Source organism: Mobula birostris, chromosome 5 (assembly GCF_030028105.1).
Source record: "Mobula birostris isolate sMobBir1 chromosome 5, sMobBir1.hap1, whole genome shotgun sequence".
Taxonomy (NCBI): domain Eukaryota; kingdom Metazoa; phylum Chordata; class Chondrichthyes; order Myliobatiformes; family Myliobatidae; genus Mobula; species Mobula birostris.
In genome coordinates, this window is record NC_092374.1 from 168,251,705 (window position 1) to 168,271,224 (window position 19,520).

Here is a 19,520-nt window from a genome sequence, read left to right on the forward strand (position 1 = left end):
GCAAAGATCATTGCTAGAGGCTCAGCAATCTCCTCCGTCGCCTCCCACAGTAGCTTGGGGTACATCTCATCAGGTCCCGGCGATTTATCCAACTTGATGCTTTCCAAAATCTCCAGCACATCCTCTTTCTTAATATCTACATGTGCAAGCTTTTCAGTCTGCTGCAAGTCATCACTACAATCACCAAGATCCTTTTCCACAGTGAATACTGAAGTATTCATTAAGTACCTCTGCTATTTCCTCCAGTTCCATACACACTTCCCACTGTCACCCTTGATAGGTCCTATTCTTTCATGTCTTATCCTCTTACTCTTCACATACTTGTAGAATGCCTTGGGGTTTTCTTAAATCCTGCCCGCCAAGACCTTCTCATGGCCCCTTCTGGCTCTCCTAATTTCCTTCTTAAGCTCCTTCATATTAGCCTTGTAATCTTCTAGATCTCTAACATTACCTAGCTCTCTGGACCTTTTGTAAGCTTTTGTTTTCTTCTTGACTAGATTTATTACAGCCTTTGTACACCACAGTTCCTGTACCCTACCATAACTTCCCTGTCTCATTGGAACGTATCTATCCCCTGAACATTTGTCACATTTCTTCCGTACTTTTCTCTGTTCCCAATTTAAGCTTCCAGTTTCCTGCCTGATAGCCTCATAATTCCTCTTACTCCAATTAAACACTTTTCTAACTTGTCTGTTCCTATCCCTCTCCAATGCTATTGTAAAGGAGATAGAATTATGATCACTGTCTTCAAAATGCTGTCCCACTGAGAGATCTGACACCTGACCAGGCTCATTTCCCAATACCAAAGCAAGGGCAAATTGAGCACTTAGATGCAAATCTTGGCAACATGACTAGTTGGGCTGAAGAACCTGTATGATTCTATGACTCTAAGTCAAAGACTCTGGTCTTCAAGGGTTCCTTCTTGCACTCTGTCTGGGCTACTGTTTGTTTCAGGCACCTCTATAAAATCTCTCTTCACTCTCCTTTGCTCCAAAGAAAATAACCCCAACCAAAACAGTCCTTGTAATTCTCAAGGACCGGAATTGTTTCCATAAATCTTTTCTGCGTCACTCCAGTAGAACAGTGCTCTGGTTGCGGCCTAACTACAGACCCAGTAAGACCGCCCCCTCCTAACCTAGAACCCACCAGCTCTGTGGTCTGATGCCCTCTGTGCATTTTTCTGATCAGATGCCCGCACTGTGGACCTGCCTGGAAATGGCAACTGTGAGCCGGGAAAGACCTTGATCAGGACACTGACTGCAGCACTTGTTGCACCGCTCCCGGCTAGCCAGACAAGCAGCACATTAGAGATGCAGAAATCATAGTTCTGACGTCAGCGAAGGCAGAATCTGAGCTCCACCCACAGTGCACTGTGTTGTTACACAGACCCTTTGGCACCGAGTAACTCCTGGGGTAAGTGCTGTCAGTGCTTTTGCAGTTACATTTTCCATTCATCTTTATGTATGCCTGAGCAGACTCCTGACTCTGTCGCACTTACATTGATGTACGTTTCATAGGCTGAGAAGAGTTAAAATGTGATTTCCTCATTTGAGTTTGTGCAGTCTCTGTTCAGGGAATTTGTTTTATTAATGCTCTGTACTGAAGGCCGTAGAAAAAGAAATGCCTCCTGGTTAAGATGTTGAGAGGACTTGCTCTTGTTTTCACCATGGTTCAATGGAAAACCAGGAGATGGGGTGAGAACTTCCACATCTCATTGCTCAGTTCTAGTGGCGCAGAGAAGCAGTGGGTGAATGCTGCTGTCTCACAGCTCCAGAGCCCCAGGTTCAATGCCGACTTCGGATGCAGTCACAGGTTCTCCCAATAACTGTGTGGGTTTCTCCCAAATACTCCATTTCCTCCCACAGCCCAAAGACATATGGGCAAATAATTAAAAAATCAGAGGAATTCATGGGCATGTATGAGAAAGAGTGAGTTTCAGGGTTACAGGGGAATAAGAAGCAAGGGAGAGGGATTGATGGGATTGTTCCCTGGGAGAGAGCTTGCTTCTGAGGGGCCAAATAATCTCTTTCAGTGCCATAATAAGTTTGGGGAAATGGGATATCAGATCCATCAAGTACCATAATCTTTGTAAATAGTCGAAAAAACAATATATGCAGAGTTGTAAGTTATACAGCATGGCCCAACTCATTCATGCCAAGCAAGACACCTACTAGTCCCATTTGCTTATGTTTGGCCTGTACCTTTCCTATCCATGTACACGTCCGAATGTCTTTTAACAATTGTAATTGTACCTGTCTCAACCACTTCCTCTGGCAGTTTGTTCCATATACCCACCACCTTCTGTGTGAAGTTGCTTCTTAGGTCCCCTTTACACCTTAAACCCATGGCTCCTAGTTTTGGACTCCCCTACGCTGAGTAAAAGACTGTGACCATGCACCTTATCTAAGACCCCCATGATTTTATGTAACCCTCTCAGATCACCCCTCAACCTTCATCACTCAAGAGAAAACAGACAAAGCCTGCCCAGTCTCCTTATGACTCAGGCCCTCCAGTCCCTGTGATATCGTCCTGAAACTTCCCTGCACCCTTTCCAGCTTAATAACATCTTCCCCATAGCTGGGCAACCAGAACCGTACATAATGTGTACTTGCAAATAAATAACTAAGAGGGATTTTGAAAAATGCATAATAGCAAAACAGTTCTGAATTGATGATTCTTTTAAACAGGCAGTGAAAATGGTCATTCTCAAAGTGGTGTGATTTTAGGGCACTGTCTATGATTTTCGGTATCTGCTCGTCTACACTGAATGCAAAGTTATTGAACCTTTCTTTCCAATAAACCATGAGGGGGAGGAATAAAGAATAAACCTTATGAAATCCATCAGTCCCATAGTCTCCAGCTAAATATTGATCGCCTATTGATCAGCCTCTCCACCTGCTTATTGCTTGTCCAATCAATCATCCCACACATGTTCCTTATACTAGTTCTAAATCAGGATCATTAACAATAGGCAGCACCCAATTATTTTTGATTCTAACGAATAGTGGCGACAAAAAGCACACCCATAGATGTACTTAAGAACTTCAAAGGGTGTTTTTGCACCAATGCTGGCAATGTATTTTAAGAAGGAAGGTTGTGTTAAGAATATGGCTTTCAAAATATGGATATTCTTGTCAATACACTAATCAATTTCTGACTCCCTCAGCTACACTCAGTGCCCACTTTACTAGGTGCACCTGTACATTTCCTTGTTAGTGCAAGTATCTAATCAGCTAATCATGTGGTAGCAACTCAGTGTATAAAAGTATGCAGTCATGGTCAAGAGGTTCAGTTGTCACTCAGTCCAAACATCAGAATGGGGAAGAAATGTGATCTTTCAGCATGGAATGATTGTGCCAGATGGGGTAGTTTGAGTATCTTAAAAGCTGCTGATCTCCTGGGATTTTCACACACAACTGTCTCTGGAGTTTACAGAGAATGGTGTGAAAGACAAAAAAAAATGCTGAGTGACATTATGCAGGAAACGGAAACCACAGTGATTCGGAGTCTGGCTGCTGAAACCAGAGATGCAAAGTTTAAGGGTGGGGGTTGCACCTGCTGCTACCGTTCGGGGAATGGCAATCCACCTGAGACAGCAAGGTTTCAGTACAGTCTGTTCATCCTGTGGCACGGCTGCTCATTCAGGTCAAGGAAGCTGAATCCCTGATGGCTGAGGCCTTCTGCCAGCATGCTCCCTGCTTCCCTGTGACCTATCTGCTTCTAATCCTCCACAAGATGTTGGTGACGCCACTTTTGGAATATTATGTTCAGTTTTTGTTGTCCTGTGCAGGGAAGATGTTAATAAACTAGAAAGAGTGCAGGAAAGATCTACAAAGATGTTTCATGGATTCAAGGGACTGAATAAAGGGAGAGGTTGGAGGATATTTTTCCCCTTAGAAGGAAAGGGAATGAGGGATGATATTATAGAAGTGCATAAAATAATAAGTTACACACACACACACACACACACACACACACACACGGGGCAAATAGGAGTAGATTAGATGGGCATTTTGGTAGTTGTGGACCATTTGGAGCAAAAAGCCTGTTTCAAAGATATAATATTCTATATTTTCACTCTAACAAAATACAACTAATATACAGACACAATCAACTGCACCAACTGTTTGATAAAGATTCTCCAGAGAACTAACAAAACCCAGCAAAGGTTCCAACTACATCGTCCACAATGAAGTAAAAGAGACTCCTATGACTGATGAAAAATTTTGATTTAGAGCGGTGGTTCCCAGACTTCTTTGGGTTACTACTCCTTTGGCTCCCAGACCACATCCCTAGCGGCCCCTCTCCCTTTCCAGCCATTACATAAAAACAAAGAATTTTGATTTACGATGCACTGTGGAAGAAAATAGGAACTGCAAATACAAAGCGGTGAAAAAATAATTGCAAAAATTATTCCAATCTATTTAAAGCAACAGATAAAATTATGTACTGGATTGGCTTGGTGTAGTGATATCAGCTTTTCAACATGTGGCTGAATATCTCTCAGAAGGCGTCTCTGATCTCCATGTTGGTAGGTTGTTGGAGAAGATCCTGAGAGGCAGGATTTATGAACATTTGGCGAGGTATAATATGATTAGGAATAGTCGGCATGGCTTTTTCAAGGGCAGGTCATTCCTTACGAGCCTGATTGAATTTTTTGAGGATGTGACGAAACACATTGATGAAGGAAGAGCAGTAGATGTAGTGTATATAGATTTCAGCAAGGCATTTGATAAGGTACTCCATACAAGGCTTATTGAGAAAGTAAGGAGGCATGGGATCCAAGGGGACATTGATTTGTGGATCCAGAACTGGCTTGCCCGCAGAAGGCAAAGAGTGGTTGTAGACGGGTCATATTCTTCTTGGGGGTCGGTGACCAGTGGTGTGACTCAGGGATCTGTTCTGGGACCCTGACTCTTAGTGATTTTTATAAATGACCTGGATGAGGAAGTGGAGGGATGGATTGATAAGTTTGCTGATGACACAAAGGTTGGGGGTGCTGTGGATAGTGTGGAGGGCTGTCAGAGGTTACAGCGGGACATTGATAGGATGAAAAACTGGGCTGAGAAGTGGCAGGTGGAGTTCAACCCAGGTAAGTGTGAGGTGGTTCACTTTGGTAGGTCAAATATGATGGCAGAATATAGTATTAATGGTAAGATTCTTGGCAGTGTGGAGGATCAGAGGGATTGTGGGGTCCGAGTCCATAGGACGCTCAAAGCAGCTGCGCAGGTTGACTCTGTGGTTAAGGCATATGGCGTATTGCCCTTCATCAATCATGGAATTGAATTTAGGAGCCGAGAGGTTATGTTGCAGCTATATAGGACCCTGGTCAGACCACACTTGGAGTACTGTGCTCAGTTCTGGTCGCCTCACTACAGGAAGGATGTGGAAGCCATAGAAAGGGTGCAGAGGGGATTTACAAGGATGTCTCCTGGATTGGGGAGCATGCCTTATGAGAACAGGTTGAGTGAACTCAGCCTTTCCTTTTTGGAGCAATGGTGGATAGAGGTGACCTGATAGAGGTGTATAATATGATGAGAGGCATTGATCGTGTGGATAGTCAGAGGCTTTTTCCCAGGGCTGAAATGATTGCCACAAGAGTACACAGGTTTAAGGTGCTGGGGAGTAGGTACAGAGGAGATGTCAGGGGTAAGTTTTTTACTCAGAGAGTGCTGAGTGTGTGGAATGGGCTGCCGGCAACAGTGGTGGAGGCAGATACGATAGGGTCTTTTAAGAGACTTTTAGGTAGGTACATGGAGCTTAGTAAAATAGAGGGCTATGGGTAAGCCTAGTAATTTCTAAGGTAGGGACATGTTGGGCACAACTCTGTGGGCCGAAGAGCCTGTATTGTGCTGTAGATTTTCTATGTTTCTATGTTCAGTAATTTGCTTTGTTGCTTTGACAAAAGTTGGGCAACTACACCGTAGCCACACTCTACTAAATATGATGTTCGAAAGGCAACAAAGAAAACCTTAAACTTTTCTCCACAGTGCACTATAGCATTCAGAGATTTCTTTATGCAACTAAAAGTCTTAATATGATTTTTTGAATTGTGGCTTCAGCTCAAAGTCATTTTGTAGTAAGATCACTTCTTCCTCCATTCTTCCTGTTAATTCCTCATTGCAAGTGTTCAGAAATGGACTTATTTCCCAATCTGGAATTTGTATTGATAGAAGATCTTGAATTCTTTCTGACATTTATTTATGCCACTCACCCAGATGGGCACAGTATTTCTGAAGATCATCATCTAGTTTTCTTTCTTTCTCTTCCAACTCAGAGAGGCTCAGAAATTGGAAAAGGTCGCAATGGCCATTGTTCCACTTAGGTAGGGTTAACTCGGACAGAAATGTGGAGATGACTAATTTGACTTTCATAGGATTCACATAAATTCCTCGCAATTGAAGATTAATTTCATTAAACTTTGTGAATAATTCTACAAATAAGCACTGTCATGCCTAATGTTCTTGAGCTGATTACTGAATGAACCGGTTAAGTCTTCAAATAACTTTAACACAGTTTCAAAAAGCATCTCGGGCAGTTTCCTTTTGAGAGCTATCTGACTTCTGTGTGCAACAGCAAGCGTTCAAACTGTTCATCATTCTCAATACAAGGTTCTTGAAATAGTTGAGAATTGAGAGCATGGGACTTAATTTTATTTATCACTGGGATAGCAGTATTTAATTATTTGTACAGCCTATCTCTTGAGTTTTTTGCAACAAGATGTTCTCTGTGAATTACACAGTGAATGTTAAATATGTTAGGCAGAGCTCTATTCGAGAAAGTAATATCCTTGCAGTGGTGTCCTGTTATTGATGGTGGCCCATCTATTGCACAAGCAAGAATGTTGATGAGTGGAATGTCCTTTTCTTTGAAAAATTGTTCAACAACCCCAAAATATTGACTCCCTTCATATCTGTTTCTAGTTCCATTTCAAATAACATCTCTTGAATCATGCTTTCATCTTTTATAACCAGGAAGCAAAGATTTGTTGCCTGGCAAAGTTGACCCATCCAACTGCAGAGCAAATGTGTCTTCCACACTCTCGGACATTTCATCTATTCATTTTTGAACAAGTTGTCATTGAGTTAAATTATTTGGTCTGCTGACTTCCGCAAAACTGCATATCATATCAGAGAGTACTCTCTTCAAACGTTCAATAAGCCTGAGGATTCATTGCCTCATTTGAAAAAACTTTTTCACACAACAGATAATTTGGCGAATGTTGTTGGCTTGGTGGTGGGTATGAATCCATATTTCAGATAGTCCACACTTTACTGTCTACACTTTTTTATGGATTAATAAGCACAGTCAATCAAGATTGTTTAAATCCAACCTCAAGCACTGAGGTCGATAAAGGAGAAAGTTATGGCATCACCATAGCTCAGGCAAAACCTGAACCCTACATAAATTGGAGCGGTGATATCTCAGTTGGGTCGTGAAATGCAGTCAAGACCATTTGAAAGGGCAGATTCGCAACTTTACCCCATTGAGCTCCATACCCTAACTCACAGGAACTGCGTCACTGCTTGATTGGAGTATGGGAATCATACTAACTAACACTGTACTACAGTAGAGAATAGCAATAATGAAAAGGCCGGACTTGGAAATTACACAATTTCTTCAGTCCAGTTTTCTCATGATATGCCAAATACAGAAGTGTCACATTGCTTTTCAACAACTATAACACGCTTCGAGCAATGTCTATGAGAACGGTGGGTTAGCAAGAGATGAGGAGATTACGTGATCATTGTAATTAATTATGAGGCACTGGAGATGTAATGCTTATAATCAGTAATTCATTTCTTTAGTTGGCTGTAATTCCTCAGCTGCCCCCTTACCCCTCTCTCTGCCCCCTTTGGCTTTATTACTACATAGAAACTCCAAACTCCCCTGGGAGGAGTAACTTGGCCCACTGAACTTGAGGTTACCCTAAAATTTAACACTCTGAGCACCTCTTGGCCCAGTGCTTCTCTTGGTGATGTTGAAGTGCCTAAAACAGAAGTTGAACTCTCATTGGTTTCCTGCTTGGATCTTGGGACTCAAGATTTGAATTTATTCATAGGTCCTTGGCCCATCTTTGACAGCTGCTCATTACCGAGGCAGCAAGTGTTTCGGAAGTTAGGTTGCCATTTCCATGCATTCATAGGTCTCTTGCCTACTGGTGTAGAGTGAGAACCACTGCTGAATTAAGCATCTTGATGCCAAATGTTTAGTTCCCATGTACCTCTCTAAAACTATAATGGGAGATAGTCATCGTTCATAGTCTCACAATTTGAGGTGAATTTCAAAGATCAGATTGCAGTGTTGGAGCACTAATTGTGGCATACGGTTTCAAGGACTGTTGTTCAAGCGGACCTGTAGAACACACGTTTAATTATCTTGTAATGACACAAAACTAATAGCACACAAGTAGACCATTCACCCTACCCACCTATTTATGTTTCAGTTTCACTTGAACCACCAACCACCCTTTTTAATCTTTCCCTACCACTATCTCTCTCCTTCACCCCTCTCTCTCTCATGTTTATCCATCTTCCCCTTCAACCCATCTCAGATTTTTGCTTCAACTGCTCTTGGATGTTACTCTTTCACAACATGTTCTGAATAAAGGACTTTCTTTTTTAATTTAAAAGTGAAAATTTCATAATAAGGCTGTTCTTTCAAACTTCCCATCATGAAATTATTTTCTCCACATTTTCTCAAAGGAACCTTCTAAAATTTTAAGTGGCTCACCTATAATATTCCTTTATTTTTCTTTTTCCTGAAACAAAGAACCCCATAATCTTCAACCTTTTCAGGTTGCATTCACTCCTTGATTTTTGTGTTGACTTTGTAAATTTTTGCTCATTCCCTAGTGCCCCTGCATTCTTCATCCAACTATTGAGGAAACCTTGCAAAAATTTCTGGTTCATGAGGTGTAACTTTGATCATTTCTAGTGTTAACCAGAGTGAGGGACTGTCAAAAAATGCTGACATGCATCCAGTTTAATGCATCTTTTTCTTGAACACCCACTGGATATAATCTGATTAACTTAAATCAAACTGATCCTCCAGTAATCCTGTATTAAACCCAATCATATTTCCTTCGAGAGTGACCTAGATAATTATCTTTAACCGAAGTCACCGGTGACAGTTTATTCACAGGGGAATAAGAATATACTTAGGATTGAATATACAAAACATTATGGAACAGTCTGATCGCAATTCAAAATTCTCAGAAGGTCTGAGTAAACGTTGGGATGACGTTGCCCTTGGCAGCGGTATATAGAATGAGGGTGGACCATTTTGAACAGAGATAAGAAGAAATAACTATTACAAGGGGGCATAATTTTAAGGTGATTGCAGGGAAGTATAGAAGGGATGTCAAAGATATGTTTCTTTACACAGAGACTGGTGAGTGCATGAAATGTCCTGCGAGGGGTAGTGGTGGAGGAAGATATATTAGGGGTATTTAAGAATCTCTTAGAAATGCACATGGATGATAGAGAAATGGAGGGCTATGTGGGAGGGAAGGGTTAGATTGATCTTAGAGTAGGTTATAAAGTTGGCACAACATCATAGGCTGAAAGGTTTGTACTGTGCTGTTGTGTTATATGTTCTGTGAAATCCCTTCATCTTCCATGATAGTGTTTAGAAATCTCTACTCTGGAGGACTGTGAAGTTTCAGTCACGGATTGTATTCAAGATAAAGATTGATTATGTTGTGGGCCTTGAAATAGCAAGGGATGTTGGGTCAGAGCAGGAAGGTAAAGGATTAGACATGATGTTATTGAATGAAGGAACAGGCATGATGTACTGAAGCACCTACTTCTGCTTCTATTTCTTATGTTTTTATGTCTTGTTTTTAATAAAAGTTTCATAGTTCTGAATGCTCTCTCTCTCTCTCTTTGCAAGAAGCCTCGGGTCTCATTCAAAGTCAAAATCAAAGTCGTTTATAGTCATTTGCACAGAAACATGTATACAAAACTACAATGAGAAGCTTATTTGCAGAAGCATCACAGGCACAGAACATTATATATTCACAAGAAGAACATAAATTTAACATTAAATTATACATCAATTTTACAAGAACACCATTGTAACAAAAAAAAACACTTCAAAGAAAGAAGCTTCTCTTCCTCCACCATCAATGTTGCTGTCAATGGCATCTTATCCATTTTACACACATCTGCCTTCATCCCACCAGGGATAGATTTCCTCTTGTCCTCACCTACCACCCCACCAGCCTCAGCGTCCAGCGCATAATTCTCTGTAACTTCAGCCACCTCCAATGGGTTCCCACCACCAAGTACATCTTTACCTTCCCCCCCACTTCTGCTTTCTGCAGGGATCACCCCCTATGCGACTCTCTTGTCCCTGTGTCACACCCCACTGATCTCACTCCTGGCACTTATCCTTGCAAACAGAACAAGTGCTACACCTGCCTCTACGTCTCCTCCCTCACTACCATTCAGGGTCCCAAACAGTACTTCCAGGTGAGGCAACACTTCACCCGTGAGTCTATTGGGGTCATCTACTGTATCTGGAGCTCCTTATGTGTCCTCCTGTATATCGATGAGACCCAACATAGATTAGGAGACCGCTTCACTGTGCACCTATGCTCCGTCCAAGATCTCCCAGTGGCCACTCACTTTAATTCCACTTCCCATTCCCATATGTCAGCCCAGGGCCTCCTCTGCTGTCGCGATGATCCACACTCAGGTTGGAAGAGCAACACCTTATATTCCGTCTGGGTAGCCTCCAATCTAATGGCATGAACATCAATTTCTCGAACTTCTGGTAATGCCCCCCCTTCCCCATTCCCCATCCCCTTTTCCCTCTCTCACCTTATCTCCTTACCTGGCCATCATCTCTCTCTGGTGCTCCTCCCCCGTTTCTTTCTTCCGTGGCCTTCTGTCCTCTCCTATCAGATTTCCCCCTCTCCAGCCCTGTATCTCTTTCATCCATCAACTTCCCAGCTCTTTACTTCACCCTTCCCCCTCCAAGTTTCACCTATCACTTTGTGGTTCTTCCTCTCCTCCCCCACCTTCTAACCCTGAGTCCTCATCTTTTATTCTCCAGTCCTGATGAAGGGTGAAGGGTTTCAACTCAAAACATCAACTCTTTTCCATAGACGCTGCCGGGGCTGCTGAGTTCCTGCATCATTTTGTGTGTGTTGCTTAGATCTCCAGCACCTGCAGATTTTCTGTTGTTTGCGAAAAAAAAGACTTGATCCACTTCATTGCAAAGGGTCATAGTGTTGCTAAAGGGAGGCAGGGATTAGGGTTGTGCAGGTTGGTTTAAGGACTCAGTGGTTGAAGGGAAATAGCCATTCCTGTACCTGGTGGTATGGGACTAAAGGCTTTTGTACCTGCTGCCCAACGGCAGCTGTGAGAAGATGGCATGGCACTGATTGGGAGGATCTTTGATGCCAGGTGGTACCTTCTTGAAAGAGAGCTGCCTGGAGATACTAATGAGGGGAAGGAAGGAGAGGGCTGTGTCTGAGATATATTGGGCAGAGTCCACTGCTCTCTGCAGATTCTTACATTCCTGCAGACTCGAATTACCATACCAGACCATTATGCAACCAGCGGGGTACTTCCAACAGGGGAATTTCTTAGGAATGTGATAAGGATCAGGGTTTCTAAGGATCATTTCTCAGGTTAAGGAGGCTTGGCTTATCACTGTGTTTTCAGTGACAGGCCAAACCTCCTTAACCTTCTAAGAAAGTAAGGACACTCATCTTGTGTAAATCACAACCTGGTGGCTCAGCCCAATTAATTCATTTCTGTACAATGGGTGGCATTATTAAACCCAAAAGTGCTACAGCTACTGAACACCAGACTCAGGTTTATTATCACCATCATACGTCGTGAAATTTGTTAACTTTGAGTTAACAGTGCAATGTAATACATGATAAATAGGGAAAAAACTGTGAATTACAGTATGTGTGTATATATATATATATATATATATATGTATATAAAATAGTTAAATTAAATATGTAGAACAAAAACAGAACTGAAAAAGTGGTGAGGTAGTCTCATGGGTTCAATGTCCATTCAGAAATCGGATGGCCGAGAGGAAGAAACGGTTCCTGAATCACTATGTGTGTGCCTTTAGGCTTCTGTACCTCCTTCCTGATGGTAACAATAAGAAGAAGGCATGTCCTGGGTGATGTGGAACTTAATGGACACCACCTTTCTGAGACACCGCTCCTTGAAGATGTCTTGGATACTACGGAAGCTAGTACCCATGCTGTAGCTGACTAATTTTGCAACTCCTTGCAGCTTACTTCAATTCTGTGCAGTAGCACCCCACTCCCGCCCATACCAGACGGTGATGCAGCCTGTCAGAATGCGCTTCATAGAACCTCTGTATAAATTTGTGAGTGTTTTAGGTGACATACCAGATCTCCTCAAACTCCTAACGAAATATAGCTGCTGTCTTGCCTTCTTTATAGCTGCATCAATACATTAGGACCAGGTTAGCTCCTCAGAGATCTTGACACCCAGGAACTTGAAACTGCTCACTCTCTCCACTTCTGATCCCTCTAAGGGGATTTATGCGTGTTCCCTTGCCTCACCCTTCCGGAAGTCCACAATCAGCTCTTTGGTCTATCTGATGTTGAGTGGAAGGTTGTTGCTGCGGCACCACTCCACTAGCTGGTATATCTCGCTCCCACACACCGACTCATCAACTTCTGAGATTTGGCCAACAATGGTAGCATCATCACCAAATTTATAGGTGGTATTTGAGCTGTCTCTAGCCCACACAGTCATAGGTGTAGACGAGTAGAGCAGTGGGCTCAGTTGATTTTCAGCGAAGTGGAGATGTTATTTCCAATCTGCACAGACTGTGATCTTCTGGTTAGGAAGTCGAGAATGCATTTGCACAGAGAGCTAAGCTACAGAGGCCCAGGTTCTGCAGCTTATCGATCAGGACTGTAGGAATGATGATGTTAAACACTGAGCTATAGTCAATAAGCAGCACCCTGACATAGGTATTTGTATTGTCCAGTTGATCCAAAGCTGCGTGGAGAGCCAATGAGTTCATAGCACAAAATCCTACAAAAATACTATCGATATGTATGACCCATCATCTTCTGTTTTCAACGTATCCTGATGACCATTCCATTCCTCTCCTGGCTGATCACTCACATTTATCTCTGACTTACTGAGAAGACCGCTTTCTAGAACAGGGGTTTCCAACCTGGAGTCCACAAACCCTTTGCTTAATGGCATTTGTCTATGGCACAGAAAAGGTTCAGAACTCCTTTTCTAGAACCTACCTCACACCAAGTTCCAGGCCACCACCATCCCTGTGAGGCTCCTAGTGCAGCAGTTTCCCAGTTTAAAACTTCCCACTCTCCAACGTTTACAACTGCACAATTAACTAAGCTCTTTAATTCCCAAACAAAACAAAAATCTGCAGATGCTGGAAATCAAAGTAATGTGTACAAAATGCTGGAGAAACTCAGCAGGTCAGGCTGCACCTATGGAAAAGAGTAAACAGTTGACGTTTAGGGCCGAGACCCTTCAAAAGGACTGGAAAAAAGAGATGAGAAGTCAGAATAAGAAGGTGGAGGGAGGGGAGGAGGAAGTACAGGGTAGTAGGTGATAGGTGAAATCGGGAGGTGGTGAAGTAAAGAGCAGAGGAGTCAGTTGGTGAAAGAGATAAAGGGCTGGAGAAGGGGAAATCTGATAGGAGTGGATAGAAGGCCATGGAAGGAAAGGGGGAGGAACACCAGAGGTGGGGTTTGGGCAGGTAAGGAGACAAGGTGAGAGAGAGGAATGGGGAATGGTGAAGGGGGGACATTACCAGAAGTTAGAGAAATCATTACTCATACCAACAGGCCTCACTTCTCATCTCTTTTTTCCACTCCTGATGAAGGGTATCGTTCCAAAACAATGACCGTTTACTCTTTTCCATAGATGCTGCTTGGCTTGCTGAATTCCTCCAGGATTTTGTGTGTATTTCTCTGATTCCCTCCCTGAACTTCTCTTCTTTGTTTTGGAATGTTCAGAATAATCCATCTTGAATCAAACAGATCTAAAGGAGGCCAATTGCCCCTTCAAATTGGTGTCTTTCTTTTGATAAATTAGCTATTAATTCCACTGTTTCCACATTGTCATACAAATTTCTCCTTTGTACTTCAAGTAGCAAGTGGCATTTTCAAGTAACAAGAACAGGACAGGAGCAGGGTATCCACAATCATGACTCACACCTGACACTCCAGAGCCTTTTCCACCATCAAGGGACATATAGGAGTGTAAAAACGCAAGGCTGAGGTTGTAACGTAAGTTGCTTATGGAATATTGGGTATGTACCTCTTTAAGAACTGCAGTGGATTCCAGTTAATTAGGACACATTGGGGCCAGAATATTTTGGCCCAATTAAGCAGTTGTCCCAATTAGCCAAAGTACCATAGAAATAGTCAAAAGGTATAAATAAGGAAAACTACTATTTAACTGAGAAACAATTCATGTATTTAAATGAAATACAGAACAAATTAGAACACTGCCAATACCTTCAAGGTACTATAACTGTTGTTAGTTCCTAATAGTTATTGGCAGAGGTGTTCTTTTGATTGACTGTATTTGAACAAAATCAACACAGACACCTAGTGCAGATAATGGACTGCCTTTATACAAAGCTTTCAACAATTACATCCTGCAAATCTTCATTTTCATTGGAACATTCAAGGTGATTGTCAATATCTTCAAATTCTTCATAATTCCTAACGTATTGAAGTGGTGAAATTGTTTCATTTTCACTCCTGGCCTTTTCTGGGATCTCTAAGCCTGAATGCTTGAAAATGTAGTGAGCAAAATGGTTCTGAATTGTCTTACTGCTTATTTCTTGCCAATTATTAGTGACAAAAATCACTGCCTTTTGAACAGAAACACACGCAACTGATGCTATTTACAAACTGATTGCTCTAAGTACGGTCTAATGGCCAGACAAGTGCTTGTGACTGATGCTAGCTAGAAACTGTTTGGCAACGGTCTCCTACCCCAATTAAGTGGCATGGTGTCCCAAATAAACGAAGGGAGTCCTGGCTATTTTCTCAATTTAGTTTTTGTTCTTTAGGAGTTGTCCCAAATAAATGGCTGCCCCGATTAACCGAAGGCTCAATTAACCGGAATCCACAGTATTTTTTCTTGACCGACTGCATCTGTATGTTGCAGTAAATATTTAGTGTTGCTCTGAACAGAGGAGCCACCAGAGACTGCAGATGCTGAAATCTGGAGCAACACACAAGACGCTGGAGAAACTCAACAGATCAGGCAGCACTGTGGAGGGAAAAGAATGGTTGGTATTTCTGGTCCAAATGAAGGGTTTCGACCTGAAACACCGACTGTGTATCTCCCTCTACAGATGCTGCCTGACCTGGTGTGTTGCTGTGTTTTTCCAGCACATTGTATGTTGAATTGAACAGAACCAGTTGTCCCTGACTGCAAAATTTCCTTTTGTTCAGGGAGATCTGCTGAGACCAAAGCTAAGACATTTTAAAAAGAAGCAAACCGGTGGCTCTCAAGGACTGAGGAAGGTGACAACAGAGCCTTTCCCTGACATTAGCTCCCAAGTTGTTAGCTCAAATTTGCATTCATAATGCTGCAAGATGTTATACAATTGTAATGTCCCAGTATAAATGATTTGAGGTTCAAAATTCCACAAAACAGGTAGGTCTGCTCTGATTCATATGGGAATGATTTATCTTGTCCACTAAATATAAAATAAAATTTAAATTATTGCATGGAATAGGTTGTGTGGTTTGTTCTTAAGTGTGGCAAACATTATGAAAAGGTTGACTGCATCTAGTCTGTGACAAGATATACCCCTCGTCTCTGCAGTCATAGCCTCCCTAAACTATACTAATAACCTTGACAGCAGACTGCAAGTTCAGTCTGTGTCTCGGCAGAATTTACATGTCTACCTTTGGAATTTCTCCTTTCCCCGAGGTGCTCAGTCCGTTCTATGCCTCGGGATCATGGAGATTTAGTTTATTGATGTGGTTTCAGAAAACTTTAGCTTCCTCATTTTTAAAGAGAATCTAGTCTGTCATTGAGTTACCACCCAGACTGATAATGGCAGGCCTCCTTTCTGCTAAAGTCCAAATATTTGACCTTTGCCACCATAAAATTCTGTAGCTAACAGTGGGGATATTTTTTATGAGTTGAGTGTCACTTAGATAAGGGCACTCAGCACCAAACTCTGAAATCGGGATATTTCTGATCATTAACTCTTCTAATGTTAGAAAGTTTTGTTGCTATTAAAACTAATCTTAAAGTACCTGTACTTATATTTTTAATAAAACTTTAGTATCATTGGGTGTCCACTCACTTCCAAAGAGAAATAAAAATGACAAATTTTATTTATTTTCCTGTCCTTAGTAGTCAGGTGAGTGGAGAGGAGAAAAAAAAAACAGTCCTTAAGCGATTGAGAGTAGGTTACAGACCTGATGCAGTCAAATGAGATTAGAATCACTAGTCGTAATGGTCGACATGAACATTATGGGCCGAAGGACCTGTTCATGGGCTGTATGACTTCTTGACTCTAAAACTCAAGGCTTGATCAGAGGGTTTGGTTTTGAAGGAAGCTTCAGTCACAAAGACAGAGGCATCATGGTTCAGAAAAAAATTTCCAGAGTGTAGGATCTATGTCCTGAGCTGCATGTAGTTCAGTGAAAGAAGTAGGAAAGGCGGATAATAGTGCTGAAGATGAGGTAGCTGTTTTACAAACAGAGGCAATATGTAGTGAGGAGAGGCTGTTGATAGGGCAAAATTGCAGTCAACAGGATGAGTTGTGATGTAAAAGGCGGACAAAATCAAAAAGGGTGAATACAGGACAAAAGGTGTTATATTTGAATGTGCACAGTATAAGGTAGATGAACTTGCAGCACAGTTGCAGATTGGCAGGTGTGATGTTGTAGGGATCACTGAATCATGGCTGAAAGAAGATAATACTTGGGAGCTTAGAGTCCAAGGGTACATATTGTATCGAAAGGACATGCAGGAAGGCAAAGGGGCAGTGCTGCTCTGTTGGTAAAAAATGAAATCAAATCATTAGAAACACGTGACATAGAGTCAGAAGGTGTTGAATCATTGTGGATAGAGCCATGGAACTACAAGGGTAAAAAAAAACCCTGATGGGAGTTGTATACAGACCCCAAAATAGTAGTAAGGATGTGGCCTACAAATTACAATGGGAGATAGAAAATGCATGCCAAAAGGGCAATGTTACAATAGTAACAGGGGACTTGAATATGCAGAGAAATTGGGAAAATCAGGTTGGTTCTAGATTACAGGCTTTTTAGAACTGTTTGTTGTTGTACCCAATAGGGCATCAGCTATTCTGCATTGGGTGTTATGCAATGAACCAGAATTGATTAGCAAGCTTAAGGTAAGAGAACCCTTAGAAGAAAATTATCATCATATGATTGAATTCATCCTGAACTTTGAGAAGGAGAAGCTAAAGTCAAATGTATCAGTATTATAGTGGAGTAAAGAAAATTACAGAGGCATGAGAGAGGAGTTGGCTAGAATTGATTGGAAAAGAACACTGGCAGGGACAATGGCAGAGCTTCAATGGCTGGAATTTCCAGAAGCAACTTGGAAGACATAGGATATATACATCTCAAATAGAAAGAAGTATTCTAAAGGAAAGATGACACTATCGTGGCTAACGAGATAAGTAAAAGCCAATATAAAAGCTAAAGGGAAGGCATATAATAGAGCACATAGTAGTGGGAAGTTAGAGAATTGGAAAGCTTTTAAAAACCAACAGAAGGCAACTAAAAAAGTCATTAAGAAGGTAAAGATGAAATACGAAAGTAAGCTAGCCAATAGTATTAAAGAGGAGACCAAAAGTTTCTTCAGATACATAAAGTGTAAAAGAGAGGTGAAAGTGAATATCGGACTGCTGGAAAATGATGCTGGAGAGGTAGTAACGGGAGAAAACAAAATGGTGGACAAACTGAATAAGTATTTTGTGTCAGCTTTCACTGTGGAAGACCTAGAGGTATGCTAGAAGTTCCAGGTGTCTGGAGCATGAAGTGTGTGAAGTTACTATATCTAGCAAGAAGGTTCTTGGGAAACTGAAAGGACTGCAAGTAGATAGCTCACCTGCACCAGATTGTGTACACTCCAGGGTTCTGAAAAAGTTGGCTGAAGAGATTGTGGAGGCATTAGTAATGATCTTTCAAGACTCACTAGATTCTGGAATGGTTTGGGAAGATTGGAAAATTGCAAATGTCACTCCACTCTTCAAGAAGGAAGGGAGGCAGAAGAAAGGAAACTATCGGCCAGTTAGTCTGACCTCATTGGTTGGGAAGATGTTGGAGTCAATTATTAAGGATGAGGTTGCAGGGTGCTTGGAGGTGCATGATAAAATAGGCCATGGTCAGCACGGTTTCCTCAAGGGAAAAACTTGCCTGACAAATCTGTTGGAATTCTTTGAAGAAGTAACAAACAGGATAGACAGAGGAGAATTGGTTGATGTTCTGTACTTGGATTTCAGAAGGCCTTTGACAAAATGCCACACATGGGGCTGCTTAACAAGCTATGAGCCCGTGGTATTTCAGAAAAGATTCTAGCATGGATAAAGCAGTGGCTGATTGGCAGAAGGCAAAGAGTGGGAATAAAGGGTGTATTTTCTGGCTGGCTGCCAGTGACTAGTGGTGTTCCACAAGAGTCTGTGTTGGGACTGATTCTTTTTATGTTATATGTTAATGATTTGGATAATGGAATTGATGGCTTTGTTATAAAGTTTGCAGACAATATGAAGATAGGTGGAGAAGCAGAAAGTTTCGAGGAAGTAGAGAAGCTTTCAAAGGACTTAGACAGATTAGGAAAATGGGCAAAAAATGGCAGATGGAATATAGTGTTGGGAAGTGTATGGTCATGCACTTTGACAGACGAAGTGAAAAGGTCAATTATTTTCGAAGTGGTGAGAAAATGCAAAAAACATTGAGGTGTAAAGGGATTTTGGAGTCGTTGTGCATAATTCCCTGAAGGTTAATTTATAGGTTGAGTCTGTGGTGAGGAAGGCAAATGTGATGTTAGCATTTATTTCAAGAGGACTAGCATATAAGAGCAAGAATATAATGTTGAGATTTTATGAAGCACCAGTGAGGCCTCACTTGGAGTATTGTGAGCAAGTTTGGGCCCCTATCTTAGAAAGGATGTGCTGAAACTGGAGAGGATTCAATGGAGGTTCATGAAAATGATTCCAGGATTGAATGGCTTGGCATATGAAGAGTGTTTAATGGCTCTGGGCCTGAATTAACTATAATTCAGAAGAATGAGGGGTCACCTCATTGAAACCTATCAAATAGTGAAAGGCCTTGATAGAGTGGATGTGGAGAGGATGTTTCCTGTGATGGGAGAGTCTAAGACCTGAGGACAGAGCCTCAGAATAGAGGGGCGTCATTTTAGAATGGAGATGAGGAGGTATTTCCTAGCGAGAGGGTGGTGAATCTGTGGAATTCTTTGCCACAGGCTGCTCTGCAGGCCAAATATTTATGTATATTTAAGGCA

The 19,520-nt window shown here is 41.8% G+C and overlaps 1 protein-coding gene across 1 annotated transcript in view; it reads left to right on the forward strand.

The window, feature by feature from the left end:
- Window positions 1-1,342: 1,342 nt before the first annotated feature.
- The window catches only part of mbnl2 (muscleblind-like splicing regulator 2), a 195,176-nt gene continuing 176,998 nt past the window's right edge, over window positions 1,343-19,520 (forward strand). The window contains exon 1 of the mRNA XM_072258813.1: window positions 1,343-1,413. The gene's annotated coding sequence lies outside the window, so the exon portion shown is untranslated. The remainder of the gene's footprint in view (window positions 1,414-19,520) is intronic.